The 18,912-nt window shown below is 35.5% G+C and overlaps 1 long non-coding RNA gene across 1 annotated transcript in view; it reads right to left on the reverse strand.

The window, feature by feature from the left end:
- LOC145280238 (uncharacterized) overlaps positions 1-18,912 on the reverse strand; it is a 357,840-nt gene that overhangs the window by 338,169 nt on the left and 759 nt on the right. The gene's annotated exons all lie outside the window — the stretch shown is intronic.

Here is an 18,912-nt window from a genome sequence, read left to right on the forward strand (position 1 = left end):
TTTGCAGATGAATGCGATTCCACAACCCATATATAACAAAGTTGTATCCTCTTTAAATAAATAAAAAGTGTTTGTTAATATGAATATCAATATACAAACATCCCAAGTTTATAGGAGTATAGATATATGCATATTTGGTTAATTATTCGGTTTATTAAACTCAATGAAAACAGAAAATATGATGCAACTTTTACAAGTGCAAATCACGTGTGTCGACGGATAGTTGTGCTAGTAAGGAATAAATTATACGCGAGAAACCAATCTGGTCAGAAGACCTTCTTTAAAAATCGTATAAAGTTGCCTTTATCATGGATTCGGCCGTTCTTTGTCAATAACAGTAAATCTTGAAGATATTCCCAATGGTAAACAATCGTCTTGGTTTTACCATTTTTATGGGTAAGGATACGAGCAAGAATACTCAGATTTTTTAACACATATGCATGCATACGCACAGATAAACACACGCGCATGCACACACACACACACACACATATATATATACATATATATATACACACACATACATATAATGTCTGAGCTATAAAGATATGTTTACTGCAAGGCTAAATATTAAAACTTGAACCAATAACTATTACGTTACGCATGCATATTCGTAATGGTGTAGTTCGACCTTCACCTGGCAAATATTACTTTTTTTACCTGTGTTCCTGACAGGCTCATTTTTTCAGGGTGGAAACCATATTGGATTTATTAATCCGCTTGACAGTTTCGTTTTTGTATTCCAATTTTTAAGGAGAAATTTACCTCGAAATTAGTAAAAATACTAAGTCTATTTAACAATTTTAGTTAATGCCCTTTTTTCATCCTCATATAAATGAATTCTCTTGTCATTATAAACTTTTTAGAAGTCGGATTATGTAGGTGCTAAATCTGCGATAGGTTAAAATTAATATATTTTTTCTATCCGGAAATTTAACCCGCATTCTTTTTTTCTTATTTTTGTATTTTTTATTCAAATCTTCTTTAGACTATATATACACACACACGATGATCGCAACGTCTTGTCAGACGAGTGTCTCTCCCTCAGACACTTGATGTCCATGAGCCTAACTGCCTGAGGGAGTATCTATACAAAGATGATGTTACAGAGTTTTAGCTTTGTACGACAGCTAAGTCTCTCTCTCGGTACAAAATGTTGAGATCCAGCAACAAGCAAGAGCAAGATAGCACGCAGCAAGTTAAACTGCAGACCAGCTAAATGCGGGCAATGGTCTCCCGCGTGATGTTTTTTTAAAATCAGATTTGCTTCTCATAGAAAGGTTACCTTCACCATGGCTTACGGGAGCCCTCTTCACCCAAACACACACACATATATATATATATATATATATATATACACACACACACACACAATATACACGGTGCTAGTTGGCCGTTGACCCCGAAAAAGGGTTTATTCGCCCCTTTGGAAGGTCTTGTTTTTAATCATCAGGGAGACTACTCATCCTCCTCACCAAACAAGTCTGGTGGAGGAACCCGTTTAGTCGCCAGTGACCCGACCATGAGGCAGGTAGTACTGGGTTACATGGTACCAGTAGCATATGACATGACGTGACCATACACATACATACACACATATTAGAGAATGGTAGGTTGACAACAAAATAGAGGAGAGTATAAACAAACATATAATCGAAGACAATATTTGTGTCATAAACCTTCACATCTATTATTCAATAAAATTTTCGCATAATCGAATCAGGAAATATTCATCTAATAACAGTTTAATGTGATTTGATACAATAATATAATAAAAAATTACAGATGATTTAATTATTCCTATGTTTAATAAGAAAAAATCTTCCTACCTCTAAATATATCTAAAAAACATAATTTGACTAAAATTGATAAGGAAATTATAAATTAATTTTTTACCTGTGCTCCTGGTATATCTCTGACAGGCTCATTTTTTAGGGTGAAAACCATATTGGATTTGTTAATCCGCTTGAGAGTTTCGTTTTTGTATTCCCATTTTTAAGGGGAAATTTACCTCGAAATTAAAAGTAAAAAATGTTCAACCATTCCGACTATTATATTAATATCAAACAGTAAGTTTGCTGAATTAATATGTGAAATGGTTATGGAAAAATAAATATGAAGCTTCATAACTCTTATTGTCTACGATTGTTTTTGTGCAGAATATTTCCTTTCATTTTACATTGCTATCAACCTGTATAAATACTTAATCACACACGCACAAATATATATATATATATACACATAATCTTCTTTACTCCTATAATTTCGTTTTTCTTTTGTGTGTATTAATATTCATATCAAAACCCCTCTTTTCTATTTATTTTAAAAGAAAATACAATTTTCTTATATATGAGTTGTGGAAATGTATTCACTAGCAAAAGATCTAGCTAATTTGCATATTCTTTTAAATATTCCTTTTAATAAATTCCCTATTAGTTTTTTCGGTTTTCTTATGACATGATCATTTAGAGTTAACTATTACGTATAATTATATTCATGCAGATATTCTACATGATTTATACTTGCATAATATTTGCGTAAAATCTTTACAGTAAACAAAACATTGTTTTCATATATATATTTATGTATGCGTATATATTTTTGTTTAATCTATTAGTCTATCTATCTATCTATAAAAGTGAAAGTGTATGTGTGTGTCTGTCTGTGTACATTTCCCTACGCAATAACTAAATTTTAAGTCTACGGACTCAAAATGTGATATACTGAGATTTGGGAAAATCGATGTGATCGGTTTTCGGTTAGAAATTTGTTTAAGGGGTCAAAATTCAACGATTTGACCTTTGATAACTCTACTAAACTCCGACAATTTGTATTCCCTCTGCGGTCTCTACCAAATTACTCAGACAATTTCTGGTCTAAACATTTTAAATTTGACATAAAGGGTATTCAGAGATAGGGCAAGATTTTTCATCGGTTTGGGTCGAAAGTTTTTAGTTACCAATATATAAATATATATGTATGTATGTTTGCATGTCTGCCCAGCACTTTCGACAGAGACGACGGATTTTCTCAAGATCAGTATCGTTTTTAAGTTCCACGTTTCAGACGACAAATATCGAGAAATTGGCTAAAAACATCAATATCTTCACCTTAACCTGGGCATTTTCTACAGGGGGGGGGAGTTGCATTTTTCGCCGATATTTTTGGAAGTCATCCTCTTCTTTCGATTGTCTAGCCCAAATTTAAAAAAAAAATGTCACTTCCGGTTGTGCGGTTGTCGTAACAGCATAGACGTCAGGGTTTACCCGTTCTTTTCCCCCTTTGCGGTACGGGTTGGAGCCTGCCTTCCTACTACCACTTTTTTTTTTTTTTTGCTCAACATACACATCCAAACACCCGGGCAACGTCGGGCTGAAATGCTAAAAGTGAACGTGTCTGTGTGTGTGTACATTTCTTTACACAATAACTGTCAATTTTTAGTCTACAGACTCGAAATTTGATATACAGGGTTTCTGAGATTTAGGAAAATCTTTGGGATCAGTTTTCGGCCAGAAATGTGGTTGTTAAGGGGTCAAAGTTCAACGATTCGACATTTGAGAACTCTACTAAACTCCTCCGACAATTTTGGGTCTACACACTTGAAAGTTTAGATATTGGTTCCTTGGACATGGATCTAACTTAATCACTTGATTTGAGCCCAAAACAATCAATGTTAAAGGGTTATAATAGGAGTCAAAGTTGAAAAAAGTTGACCCCTGCGGTCTCTACCAAATTACTAAACAATTTCTTGTCTAAGCATTTGAAAATTTACATAAATGGTATTCAGAGATAGGGCAAGCTTTTTAATCGGTTTGGGTCGAAAATTTGTAGTTACCAATATATAAATGTATGTATGTATGTATGTATGTATGTCTGCCTAAAACTTTCGACAAAGGCGACGGATTTTACCAAAATCCGTATCGTTTAAAGTCCGACCTTTCAGACGACAAATATCGAAAAAGTTGGCTAAAAACATTAATATCTTCACTTTAAACTGGGCACTTTTCTACGGGATAGGGGTCACTTTTTTTGTTGATATTTTTTAAAGTCATCCTCTTCTTTCGATTGTGCAGCCTTAATTTTAAAAAATGTCACTTCTGGTTTAGCGGTGGTTGTAACAGCATAGACGTCAGGTTTTTCCCGTTCTTTTCTTCCTTTGCGGTACGGGTTCGAGCCTGCCTTCCTACTACCACTTTTTTTTTTTTTTGCTCAACACACACATCCAAACACCCGGGCAACGCCGGACTGAAATGCAAGTATAACTATAATAAATCCTCAACAATTAATAATAGCACTGAATCCAGTGTTATTTAAATATTTCATAAAATTATGTACCCATAATTATATATATATATATGTGAAGTCTCTCTATGTGTCTAAATTTTCCTACGCAATACCTCTGACAATTTTAAGTCAACAGACTCAAAATTTTATAGTCATGGTACTGAGATTTGGGAAAATCTTTGTGATAGATTTTCAGCCACAAATTTGGCTGTTAAGGGGTGCAAGTTCAACGATTTGACCTTTGAGATCTCTACCAAACTCCTCCGACAATTTTGAGTGCAAGCACTTGAAATTTTAGATATAGGATTCGTGGACATGAATCTAACTTAACTTGATTGTAGCCCAAAACAATAAGTTTTAAGAGGTCATAATAGGGGTCAGAGTAAACAAAATTGACCGCTTTTTTTTTCTTTGCTCAACATACACCTCCAAAAACCCGGGCAACGCCGGGCTAAAATGCTAGTATATATATAAGAGAAAGTAGTTATCTCACTACTGATGCAATTATCTATCTGTATAAAAGCCAAGTACGCCCAAGGATGGATTACTGCTCCAACATCTGGGCTGGAGCTGCTAAAAACAGCTTATCCTGCCTTGACAGAGTATAAAATAGATTTCGTGGCTTAGTGGGGGATGCCCCCCCCTGCAACCTTTCTCCCACAGAAGAGACCTTGCGAGCCTGTCTTTGTTTTATCGTTATTTCCATGGCAAGTGATCGTCCGAGTTCTAATCTCTGGTCCCCCCTCGCCAATCTTTCACGAAAATCACTCGTCTAGCTGAAACCACTGTCAGTGATTTTCCCCACACTTTATCTGTGCTAAAATCAAAACGTAGATTCCATGAACAAAGCTTCTTTCTTAGAACTGCACGCCTGTGGAACTCTGTTCCGTCTGCCTGTTTCCCACCTGACTACAACCTGGATGTCTTCAAGTCCAACATAAACAAATTCCTGATGAATCGTCTCCTTAAGTAAGACACTTTATCAAATCTCCAATACTAAAGATTATTACGATACTATCCCATTGGTTACTGTATGCGCAATAACCCTTATCCCTGAGTGGCTTCCGGGCCTTGATAAGTGGTGACCTCCATGTAAAAAAGTTATCAAGGCACGTTTGATCAAATACAGAAATTCCCTTTATTTTGTCTGTTGATTTTCTCGATCTGCCGAGTATTTTTTTCTCATTTAAGTTGTGCATTAGGTTGCCGAGTGATTGTTAGGATTTTTAAGTTAAATTTAATTTTTACCATATCTTCTGTTTTCTAAATTATTATGTGAAAGTACAGAATAGTTAAGAAAGATCTCTTCCCATAAGAACTGTTACCCAAAGGCTTTTGCACGGTCCGTAAGCGCAGACGTAGGAAATATGTTTAAGTGCCTCCCCCAGTTATATTTGAAACATAAAACTAGGATAAAAATAAATTGGAATAATGCCCACATGATTTTCAATGTTCCAAGTTTTTTTTTTTACTGGTTTTAATCTATATATTTGTTAACACTTTTGAGAAAAACAAATATTATCCATGATTTGAGTTTACCCCGCTCCCCGAAAAAAATCTAAACAATTCCTTACGCCCGCTTCAATTATTATCGCTATATTTAGCATGTAGTCTCTAATTCCTCCCCCCCCTAATTTATTAGCAAGCCCTCAACTGAATTAAATAAGTAAAAAGCAAATGGCAGTTCTGTGACCAAATGTGACCCTTTTAATACAACTTATTGACTAAATGTGCATGCGAAATGGTAACGTCTCCAATTCCCTTTTCCCATGTATATCTGAAACAGAAAAAAAAATAATTCCGAGTAATTTCTACGCGGTTTTGAATTATTTTTCTGTTTTTAATCAATACATTTGTTATCATCACTTTCACTTAGCCAAACACAGGCATTTTCTCTCATTTCAATGAAACCCCTATTAAGTTTGGTCGACTACAAACTACTTAGCGGTATAAACATTTCTTATGGCATTCGAACAGTTGCAAAAAAAAAAAAAAAAAAAAAAAAAATTTGAATGCAAATTCTACAAGAAAATTTATTTATTTTACATTGGCATCACCACTAATCAAGGCCAAGAGGCCACTCGTGGATAAGGCATAAAGAGTGTACAGTGGACAATTGAAGAAAATAATCGTTAGTAATGGAAATTCGGTACATTTGTTAAGTTGAACGGTTCATCAAAAAACTTGTTTACGTTGGACTTGAAGACAACCATATTGTAGTCAGTTGAAAAGCAAGAAAACGGAAGACAATTCTAAGAAAGAAGCTTTGTTCATGGAATCTACGTTTAGGTTTATACACAGATAAAAAGTGGGAGGAATTATTGATAGTGTTTTCAGCTAGATGAGTGTTTCTTGTGATAGTTTGGCGAGGGGGGAGCATATATTGGAGCTCAGTCGAGCACTTGCCATGAAAATAACGATAAATCAGAGACAAACTCGCAACATCTCTTCTGTGGGAAAGAGGTTGCAGGGAAGATAAAAGGACATCTTCTACGAGGCCACGAAGTCTATTTTGAACTCTATCAAGACAGGATAAGTTGTCTAGGATTGAAGTGACATAATAAAAAAAAAATGTCAATATCCTTGATTTTGTCTTGATTTTGTGAAAATATCATGAATGCTCGATTATAAAAAAACTTATAGTCTTGAAGCTTATTAACCGAGTAAATTTATTTCGACTCAACTTTTCTTGGTATATGAACAATTACCGAATTTCGATATATTTTATAATATTAAAATTTTTGGTTTAAAAATATTAATACGAGATATATATATATATATATATATATATATATATATATATATATATATATATATATGTGTGTGTGTGTGTGTGTGCGCGCGCGCCTGCAAATGTATGAAAATAGTAAAGATGACGTCTCACATTCCACATTTACAAATACCATATATATTTTTTATTTCACGTAAAACACACACACACACACACACAATAGAAATATGAGGATGAATTTGAACTTGGGCCTGTCCGCATTTTTTGTTGTCAGTGTATTCGGCCTCGATGTCGTATCTGATTTATGGGCCAACCAAAACTGCTGACCCTGCAGCGCCTCCCGTCTCTGCGTTCTACCAATGAATGTCCAGAGTTGTCAGTTTTGTGAAAATGCAACCCCCTCGCCGGAGAGTCGCATTCAATTCGTCTTTCTGTCCATCAGTCAAAGCCGCGAAGCGTCTTGTGTGCTTACGAGACGCATCCTCATATTACCACCACGGCCAATCATAACAAAAAATAAGATAATTCCGTCCATCTCTTTTTTTTTTTTACATAAAATTTATCCATAGACGGTGGTTTCAGTTATCAGCACGGCTTGATTTCAGCAAGGATCGAACCCACAACTATATTGTCCATGATGTTGCGTGCAAGGGGGCAAATAACTATTACATTCATAACTGAACACGTCCCAACCGCGCTCTAACAATCGCTGCTGCTGCTGATAATAATAATGATAATGATGATAATAATAATAATGATAATAATGATAATAATAATGATGATAATAATAATAGGAAGATTCATAAGAATGAAAAAAGATGAGAATAACAAAAAGACCTGGACATGGATGCGAAAAGGAGATATAAACCGAGAAACTGAATCTCTAATAACTGCAGCACAAGATAACTCGATAAGAACCAGCCATATCAAATCAAGGATCGATAAAACACAAGAAAACAGCACATGCAGACTATGTGGACAAAGAGACGAAACGATAAACCATATAGTAAGTGAATGCAGCAAACTGGCCCAAAAGGAATACAAAAACAGGCATGACCAAGTGGGTGGACGGTGCACTGGAAATTGTGCAAACGACTGCATTTTGAGCGTACAGACAAATGGTACAAGCATAAACACGCAACAGCACTTTAAAACGAGAACCACAAAACCCTATTGTCCATACAGATGGACAAACCCATCCAAACAAGAAGACCAGATGTCGCAATAATTAACAAGAAAGAAAAATCCTGTGAAACCGTAGACTTTGCTGTCTCAACTGACCACAGGGTGAGTATTAAAGAAAAGGAGAAACGGAGCAAATATACAGAGCTAGCCAGAGAGTTAAAAGGGATTTGGATGATGAAGAAAATCAAAATAGTACCGATAATAGTAGGAGCACTAGGAACAATTCCGAAAAACTTCGAAAAAAAGAATGTCAGAAATTGGAATCTGAGGAATAACTGCAAAAATACAACGACTAACGATAATGTTCACAGCTGAAATATTAAGGAGAACCCTTGAATGCGGAGAATAATACAAGAAGACATTAAACGAATAAGCGTTACAGGGAATGAAGAACACCGAAGTTGCATATCTACAAGTTCTATACTCCCACCATGCATCCCCCCCATTGTCTCATCACCGTTCCTCCCAATAAAAAAGGGATATCAAAGGGCCGAGAAGGGTCAATAAGGACTGAAAGACCGAGGAGCGAGCGCCAACCAGACCTCGGCTGGACAAGCGCAAAGAGAACTGGGACCTTGGGGAGGCTTAGTGCCACTCAAATTCGAGTATAAACCAATGGCCACTGCCAGTGAGAAATCAATCGTAAGAGGCTGTTGCGATGATGCAAATTAATTTGCAAATGGTATCGAAGGAGGTGGAGAGAGCTGGACGTCTGGGGAGACTTGTTGTCACTCAGATTCCAGAGAACACCACAGGTTTCCAATCAGATCGTTTGTTGACTTGTGTGAAAGCTCCATGTGAGCCAATAATAATAATAATAATAAGATAATAGAACTTAACTTGCGTTTCTAAGCTAGCGCACATCAACGGAACTGACTATCGACTAAATATTAAACTGTCCAAAAGAAATTACAAACAAAAAAAAATAAAACTGTAGGCTTGCAAAGTTAACTTCTTCCCAAGCTTATTGATACCGAGTCGAGAGGTAAAGACTTTTGAGAGTGTCGTTTATCATTACTGACTAGCAAAAAAAAAAAAAAAAAAAAAAAAAAAAAAAAAAAAAATTTTCAAACATATACATGCAAAAATAGAACATATGCATTCATACGATTCATTAAACGCACAAATATTTCCTGAGTGCTCCTACATACATATAGAGCAAACGTAAGCTTCAACACCTAACTTGACACGCCATCAAGAACTAGATTAACATTGCTCCAGGAATGCTAAGACTAAAATAAAAAATACGAGATGCGAAAGTTACAGTTACGCGGTTGACGAAAATAAAACCAAGGCGCACACACGCACACACACACACACACACACACACACACACACACACACTTTTCAGGGTACATAATTTAATAGTTATGTACAGACCGAATTTATTAATCATGAGGACTTAAAAAAAAAAAAAAAAAAAAAAAAAGAAGAGAAAAAAGTAGCTGACCGGTTTCGAACGATTAAGGGAAAATATTTGAGATAGAAACATGACGGGGAACAAGAGATTAATAGCTATCAATACGGATTATTATTAAATTAATATTTGATGCAAAAATGAGCACAAATTTAACCATAGTCAATAATCCTGATGGATGGTTAGTTGTTTTTGTTTTACGGCATATCAACCCTTTTTGGGTTATTTAATGCCGAATCCAAAGATTTTGAAGAACATTTTTTTAAATAGAATATATTTGTTGTTTTCACGTCGGTTTCTATTTAACCCATAGTTGGGACCCTAACAGGTACTAGCACTCCGGGTCAGAGTGGACCTGAGAGCAATCGTAATTAAAGGGTGGCTCCACACTCCCCAAAGGCCACAAGCTAGGGCCTCACCACTGGATATAGTTTAAGGTCATATCCAGGACCCCCATTGAGGGACTTTTGCCCTCTGCAGGGGGGGGGGCAGTCTGCGTATTCTAATGCACCACCGACAGGGCCAAATCCTGATGGAATAAAGCATTCATTCTAAGTCAATGAACAAGTTATACTTTTGCCCATTTTTAACGGGCTAATTATGAGCTGTGAAACAGCGAAACCGTACTGTATGTGGATGACTATAATGCTCCTCATCTTGAGTTCATATTGAGAAGTGATACACGAATTACCATTAGCGTATAAGCGACGCTCTTTATGTAAACAAATCGAGCTTAGGTATTTCGGACGATGTCAAAACATCGTTAAACTCACGACTCGCTCAGCAGCCGCCGATAGCGTAGTGGTTAGGAGCATTGACTGTCGTACAGACGGTCGGGTTTCAATCCTGGCTTGAGGTAGTTGCCTGTCTAGCCGCACTGATGAGCTGTGAAACAGCGAAACAGCACTGTATGTGGATGACTAATATATATATATATATATGTATGATTTATATATATAAATAATGTATGTGCGTGATATATATTCATATCTTCTAAAAGCAATAAAAAAAAGTTTATATATATATATATATATATATATGTGTGTGTAGGTAGGTATACATGTACGCGCGCACCAAAGCGGCGCACGTACGTATTTTTGTTGTCTCTTTCTATCACACCGGATAAAGACGTCTCTTCATGCAACCGCGTCTCACGCACCCATGAATATCTTATTTTTTTCTAGTTTTTTTTTTTTTTTTTTCATTTTGTTCTCAACTGTTGTCTATATAGATCTTTTTTGTTTGTTTGTCTTCATCGTTCGGACATTGACGGATGATTTTCTTGCTTCGATTGTCGTATGTTTTTTTATTTTTTTTATTCGCTTAGGCCGGCCACCAATTTGCTATAAAAAAAATAAAAAATAAAATAAATGGCCGCTTTTCGATGAGTGTACGACAAACGAAATGGATAAGTCGTTATGGGGGATACCAGGACGAACCCTAAATATTGCGGTGACGTAGACGGCAGTCCCACATTCCACTTACATCTTTATTTTATTTTCTGCGAAAAAATATATCTGAATTATTAACGACTAGCCTGGTTGCCCGGGTGTTTGGGGGTGCGTGTTGAGCGATAACAGTTGTAGTAGGCAGGATCGAACCCGTGATGCGAAGGCGGAAAAGAAACTGGAGGTGTGTGCAGAGGTGTTGGTTGATTAAAAAAAAAAAAAAAAAAAAATTGTGAGCACAGAAAATAAATAACTAAATAAATAAAAGTGGTAGTAGGCAGGCAGGATCGAACTTGTACCGCGATGGAGGAAAAGAAAACGAAAAAAAAAACAAAAAAAAAAACAAACAAACAAACGTGACGTGTTAGCTGTTGCGCCCATCGCCAAACCGGAAGTGACGTAAGTTTAAATTAAGGCTAGACAATCGAAACGAGGGGATGACTTGAAAATATCGACGAAAAAAGCGACCTCTCCATGTTGAAAAGTTCCCAGTTGAAAGTGAATGAATTAATGTTTTGGGCCAATTTTTCAATAGTTGTCGTCCGAAGGGTCGAGCTTCAACACGATACCGATTTCGTGAAAATCCGTCGCCTCTGTCAAAAGTTTTAGACATACATACAGGCGAGATCTATAGTATAAATTAAACATATTTTCAGGTTGTGATTTTCTTTTGCTTTTTACCGTTGTCACATCAGAGGAAGTAACGCTTAGAGTAAGTTTTCCTGCCTTCACAAAGTACAAAAGCGACCTCGAAATTTTTCTTTTTAACTCATCTTCACCCCACACAAGGCACTTTGCTGCTGAGCATTAGGGACTATACTTACAGGGACACTCAGTAGAGAGTTGAGCAACGAGATGTTTGTTGACATTACATTTAAACTTCTGCGTGTTAATACAATGATGAGAGCAGAGTACAGGAAGGAGATTCCAATGTCTAGCAGTTTCCCAGAAGAAAACTTTAGAGTAGAAAGCTCTCCGGCATCCGGGGATCTCTACAATGAAGGCGGGGAATTTTGTTGCTTGTCGGATTAATCTGGAGATATTTACGTTGAGAGGACATCATTGTTACGAGTTTATCTGATTACATTCGATTAAAATATTGGAAAAAAAAACAAGGACATGGGACGCAACATTGCGGCGATGAGACAGGGGTTTTAGCTTGGTTGATAATACGTTATCTATTAGATTGGAAACATTTTTTTTTTACCGCTATACAACAAAGAGGTAAGTAGTTGATGCAACAATACATGAATAAGCGAATTGCGAATGTATATGGATATCGAATACTCTCAGGTGTGACTAGTTTTCTAACGTTGTAGAGAGAGCCTACCTTCTTTGCAGCAACTTTGGCAATGTCTTCTATCTATTTGTTCTAATTCATGTTACCTGTGATATCAGGACAAGGACTTTAAATGATGAATTCGCAGCAAGTATGAGCAATTTTCTTTTCCTCTTCTCACAATCCCTTTCTCATAGAAAAAAAAAATCATTGTCAATCTTTCTCTACTCTGTCATAATTGTCATTGCAGGCAATTCGCTGGAACTTTAATCCCTGCACCCCCCCCCGTAAAAAATGCACAAGTTAAACTCGTCTACTTACAACCGCTCTAAATAATTTTTCTTTCTCAAAACAGAATTTCCTAATGTCAAATTTTTTCCCGAGAACTGCCCCTTTGTGGAAAATAGTACCATGGAACTGCTTCTTAGCTGACTAAAACATTGCCGTTTTTAAATACCGTGTAAACAAATTCTTGTTTAACCGCCCACCTGTGAAACTCAGTTAAACCATATCCTAAAGGACCTTGAAAAGCTGTGACTAGTTTGCACTTAAAATTAAAAAAAAAAAATAAAAAGTAAATAAATAAATTTGCTAAGTGTTGAGACATCGTGTGGAACAAAGATGGCGGTGAAGAATCAGTACAGTTCCGTGTTAAGTAATTCCTAGTAACAAAGATGGCGGTGAAGAATCAGTACAGTTCCGTGTTAAGTAATTCCTAGTAACAAAGATGGCGGTGGGGAATCAAATGCAGGTTCGTGACGGCGAACTGATTGAATCCAAAATTCGACAATGTTTAATGTAAATTTGGAAGCTTCTGATTGTTTGGTTATTATAACTTGTGGTTATAAAAACGATCGTCGAAATCATTGGTGAGTCTTCCATGCTGATGGGATGTCTCCTCGCGGCTTCGGCTGCAGGGAGACAGCGTAGTACCAGTCAAGGATTCGTCACTTTACACTCAGCCCAATAGGTGAGGGGCCGGGAACCGGCCCAGCACCTGTTGGACTGAGGTACACCGCCTGGGTAATACCTAGCCGGTCCACCCTCCCAGGCCTTGCCACCGGGCTTTCCGGTGGGGCAAGTTTATTGCTTGCTGCCTTAGGCGCCCCGACCGGGGAATGCCGACGGGGTTACACAGGCAATTTTTAAAATTGCAGGAGTGCCCCTCCTTTAGGGGAGCCTGCGGGTATCCCACTTTCCAGGCCTTGTGCCAAATATTGCCGATGTGGGCGGCAATTAAATATATACCCCATTGGGAGTCAAAAACATTTTAACAAAATTAAAAAAAAAAAAAAAAAAAAAAAAAAAAAAACTAAGGAAAAAGTCCGCCATATTCGCTAAGGGGTCAACGTTTTACGAAGTCGTCTGTAATAAATCAGACGAATTTACGCAACCTAATCAAATATGGTCGCTTCATGTTTTCTAAGGTTACTATTTCATTATGATGCCCATTTTAGGAGTGGTTCCGCTTGTTTTTCATTAGTGAAAGCATCATGCTGCATGAAGATTCTATTCTTAATTAGATTTTAAATGGAGACTATATCCTGTTTTTTTTTTGTTTATATCGATGGTATTGGTATTCTCTGTATAATCCCGATACACTTAGCAATACGGAAATCATAGCTATTGCTGGTAGTATTAATATTGTTATCAGTATTGATATTATTATAAATTGTGGTACTTAATATTATTTATACGATTCGATTTATTCATACTTAAAATCACATCAATGTGCATACAGTTATTATAGAAAGGGCATATACTCTTATAATATATGCACTTACAATTGCTCAAGATAAGTATGTTAGAATTCAATCTGCGTTAAGATTTTAAGTTTTATTATTAGACTAGCGAGGGGAACTCGGCGTTTCTCGGGTGTTTGGAGGTGTGAGTGGAAACTCCGGGGTGAGGGTGGGGTTAAAAATGTTTTGGTAGGTAAGCATGAGGATCGAACCCGAACCCTTGAGGCAAAGTTGTAAATTAAAGTGTGAAACCCCCCCCCAAAAAAAACGTGCCATGTTAACCATTGCCCACCGCGAGATGCTAACGGAAACACGTTTGAATTTATTTAATTACTTTGATTTGGCAGGTGCCTGTTTTAATGAGTTAATAAGGTCAAGTTTGACTGCGGGATAGTATTTCATTTACTGCGGGAACGCTTCCCAAGATGTTATGTTATAGGAAAAAGACTAAACCACATGCGGCGAGCGACAAATGTTGAATATTTATCTTCCCAAAGTCGAGCAAATAAAATAGACATGCGAGCTTCGTTGTTAACTCTGAGCTATTACGATTTATATGCGATATAAAAAGTTTTAAAAAATTGTTAGGCGACCGACCGCTTCTGAATAAAAGCCTTTTGTAGACATACAGAAAAAGCGAACACACACACATAATACATACATTCATTTTCGCTTTATATTTATAGACGTAATTAAGTTTTGGTTTAGGTAAGGGACAATTAAATCAGATTTTTTTGTATTTATATTTCAAAAAATTACTATTATTATGTAAAGATATTAAGGATTACTTTATAGAATTCCCCAGGGATAATTGCTTAAAAATGTACGCAGTACTCTTTTATCATTTGTATTTTTCATAAGATAAATTTATAATTTCTGGAGAAAACTGTTAGAAGTAATATCCGCATAACACATGTGAGGAGGAGGAGATGATGACGATAATAATAATAATAATAATAATAGTCCGTATCTGATTTATCCATCTTAGCATACATAGACATAATTTCATCTCTATAACATGCACAAACGAAAGCATTATTGTACTAAGTAAAATTTTATCCGAAATAAGTCGATTTCTTGAAAGATTAGGCATTCTATTAGAAATGTTAAGGTTGATGATTTTTACAATAGAAATAGCACGCCACCTGAACCCTGGTGCTGTATTCGCATGTATTCCTAGTGAAGTTTCGGTTGCGCATTGCATAAAAGCATGAGGCGCTGCTCCACATGTAGAAGAACAGACCGGATGGCTGTTATGCACGGATGCTTAGGATAGAACATCACGGAGGAGCTACGCAGCAAACCAACAGCTTTATGGTGACCTACCACCAGTATTACTGAAAGTACAGCAGAAAAGGATGAGAGTAGCCGGCCACTACATGAGACACGGCGAAGAGGAAGCAAGCAAGCTAGTTCTCTTGATACCAACAGATGGACACCCAAACCATGGTAGAAGATTAATGACCTAAATTGACTATATAGGACACAGGATTGGAAAGTGTTCGGGACCTGCAAGTTGTCATGGGTGATCGAGAAAACTGAAGAAGTCGTGCAGATTCGGTGGTGAAACGTCCTGAAAGACGACAGAGATGAGAGATGATTAGCACGCCACCCAGCGTTGCGCAATCATAAAATACGCCTTTTAATTTATGAAGATTTCCTATTTATTATCTTTAAACCCATTCTCTATTGAGTATTATATTGTACCCAATATATGGTAGTGATTTCAAACGCAGAAAGAAAATTACTCGGATGCCATGAACTATCAGAACAAAATTATTTAGCTCTATTCTCTACCACCTTAGCTGAAGACACATCGATATCAAAACTAAAAAAAAAAATAACGCAATTTAACGTATAAATGTATATTTACGAATGCGTAAAGATATAAATTAAGTCAACTCCTGCCTGCCAAGTTTCAAATTTTGATGTTTTTCTCATTTAGAAGCTAGTTTTCCGAGTAAAAACCAAATCGAATTTGTTTCACAGGGCTATATACACGATTTATCAAGTTTCAAGTCTTTAGACTAAAAATTAACAGAGTATTTTGCTAGAGACCATTATGATATAGATATGAATTTGGGGGTTTCGTGTATTGATATTCACATTAAAAACAACAAAATACAACTTTGTTTTATATGCGTCTGGAATTGCATTCATCTGCAAAAGATCTAGCTAATTTGCATATTCTTTTAAACATTCATTTTAATTAATTCCCAATTAGCTTTTTCGTTTTCTTTATGGGATGATCATCTTTAGTTAACTATTACGTGTAATTATATTCATACAGATATTCTACATGATTTATACTTGCATAAAATGTTTGTAGTAAACAAACCTCATATATATATATATATATAGATTTATGTATGCATATATATATTTGTTTAAAAAATTGCCTACCAAAATGAAACTTTGTATATAGGGTCTTCGAACCCATGCGAAACTATATGGGTTTTAAGCCGGAGAAAATCGGTGTAAAAGTGTGAAAATTATAAAATTGAATTTGCCAAATAAAGGTCAAACGACCGCATTACGAATATGCATGCGTAACGTAATTGCTGTTGGTTCAGGTTTTAATTTTTAGTCTTGTAGTGAACAGGTCTCCATAGCTCAGTCATTAACACCAAAGGAAAAAGTAAATCATAGGGTTAATATTTTGGTTTCGATTCTCGGTGGTTGCTTGCGAGTCATGTTTGTAACACCTTTTAAATCATTACTATATATTGGGTCCAATATAATAATAAATACGAATTCTGCATTAAGCAAAATATATTTAAGCGTATTTTATGACTGGACATTGCCGGGCGGTCTGCTAGTGTGTGTGTGTGTGTGTGAGTAAGAGTGTGTGTGTGTGTATATATCGGTGTCAACTTAATTTCCATATCGAGGAAGAGAATAGTGATATTTATATATATTTCATGCGTGAAATTTAGGACATTATTTGCAAGTGCGATTTTAATTTAGTTCCTGTAATTTTTTTTTTATTAATAGAAGTATACCATCGACGTACTTAACAGATGGATTGTTTAGGTATGATATTAAAGATTATAGTTTCCAGATTAGTCATATAAAATTCGGAAAACAACGGGCCTAGAGCCGAGCCCATTAAAACTCCGCCAAGCTGATATAGAGGGGACCTCAGTGGTGCCGGAGATTAATAATTTTTCGTAGTGTGTTTGGGTCGATTTTAAGTGGGAGGGGATTGGGATTATTATATTATCTCTATAGTTTTATGAACAGAGACATTTGTAAAAAGACTTTCAAAGTCAAGTGAAGCTAGAATTTCATTTTTGGGTTTTACTGAATAAAGTATGTCTATTACATCTTCCGAGGAATTAACTCTATACCTAGGGGGTAAATGCGGCATAATTAGTTTATGATGGTTTTTTTTGTGAGTTTATGAACGAGTGTAGGCATTTGCGAAATAATAGGACGAAGTAGTTTCTTTATGTACTTTTACATTTCCCTATTTATATAGCCCGGTCTATATTGGCCCATAATTTTGTGTAGATCAATGGAGTCGATGTGTGCGTTGTTAACTGTGATTAATTTGTAAAAATTTATTTTGAGTTGTTCGGTAGGATTTCCTTTCTATTTTTTAATTTAGATGTATCGGATAGAATTTCTAGTAATTTCTTAATATGACGAATATATTAGATTTATCGGCGCGTTTAATGGTTATGTCTGGGTCATTTTTTGGTTCAATGACGGCTGTACTTAGCTTTATTATTAATAAAAAAAAAATCAGATGAACTAACAAAAGTTGCCTGTTGTTAAAAAAAAAAAAAAAAAAAAAAAAAAAAAATCGGTACTAGTGCAGAGAGTGATCCGGACGTAAATAAGGTTATTTAAAAAGTCATTCTTAACATGGGAAGGGGAGGGTGTTTTGTACCTAATTTATACTTTAACCTTACAATTGAATAAAAAAATTAAAAAAAAAATTTAATTTAACTTGGATTACGATTTAAAAAATTGCGCGGATCACTCTCTGCACTAGCACCAAAAACTCTTACAAATCATTTTGAAACGTTAAAACAAGTTTGTTCGTAAAAAGGAACACACACACATATATATATATATATATATATATATTATAGAGTGTAATACAACTAAATGAACATATATATATATATATATATATATAAATAGGAAGGATGAGAGGAATCATAACAAAATCATGTTTATATGTACGATCGTTTCGGATACGAAATCATTTTATTCATTCAATATTTAAAAAGAAAACCATCGGGAAATAAGTAATATATTTCTTGATATATATTTCCTTTTAATGGTTTATGTTTGAACTATAGAAAAAACAAAACAAAGCCCTCAGCAATTAATTATGGCACTACGTTCGGTGTTATTCAAAAGTGTTTTATATATATATATATATATATATATATATTACAGAGTGTAATAGACAGCGTCTAAATGAGAAAAGCCTCAGTAACATATTTAAAAAGGTGCTGTGTTCGGAGTATTGCAGTTATGATAAGCTCAATAGGTGTAATTACCTAGAGCTATATAAATAGAAAGGGGGAGAGATTAAGAATTGTGAAAATATGAATCAAGTTTTCATAGGAGGAAACATAACAAAATCAAATTTATATGTACGGTCGTTTCAGAAACGATATCCTTTTATTCATACAGCGTAAATAAGGGAGCCACCAAATTTTAACCCACTTATTGTAAATATAGTTTGTGAACGTAAAACAAAAAACAAAATAAAAAATTTATATTTCATTTAATTCTTTTGTTCATATGATTAATATTAGACATAGGTATTTTTTTAGATTAGGTCCACCTCCGCAATTTTCTTTTAA

This window comes from Euprymna scolopes, chromosome 7, assembly GCF_053919585.1.
Source record: "Euprymna scolopes isolate OS-2025 chromosome 7, ASM5391958v1, whole genome shotgun sequence".
Lineage (NCBI taxonomy): Eukaryota > Metazoa > Mollusca > Cephalopoda > Sepiida > Sepiolidae > Euprymna > Euprymna scolopes.